This window comes from Talpa europaea, assembly GCF_964194135.1.
Source record: "Talpa europaea genome assembly, chromosome: 2".
Taxonomy (NCBI): Eukaryota; Metazoa; Chordata; class Mammalia; order Eulipotyphla; family Talpidae; genus Talpa; species Talpa europaea.
Genome location: NC_140068.1, coordinates 108,229,012 through 108,229,262, shown reverse-complemented (window position 1 = coordinate 108,229,262; position 251 = coordinate 108,229,012).

Below are 251 nucleotides of genomic sequence, written 5' to 3'. Positions count from 1 at the left end.
GGGGCCACTGGGCCATGGTCACAGGCCGCACGTGGGGCTCCCGGTGCAGGGAGAGCGGAGGGAGGGGTCTCCAGCTCCCTGGGGTTAGAGCTAAAGGTTCCAAGATGAAAGCAGGGGCAGGCTCGGGCAGGTGGGAGCGCATGCTCAGGTGACACCAGACTTTACCGTCAGCTCTGCATTGGAACAGGGTTTCTCAAAGGCAACATTAAATCAAGTGCATGTGGGATGTGAAAAGTAGCAAAACGATCTGC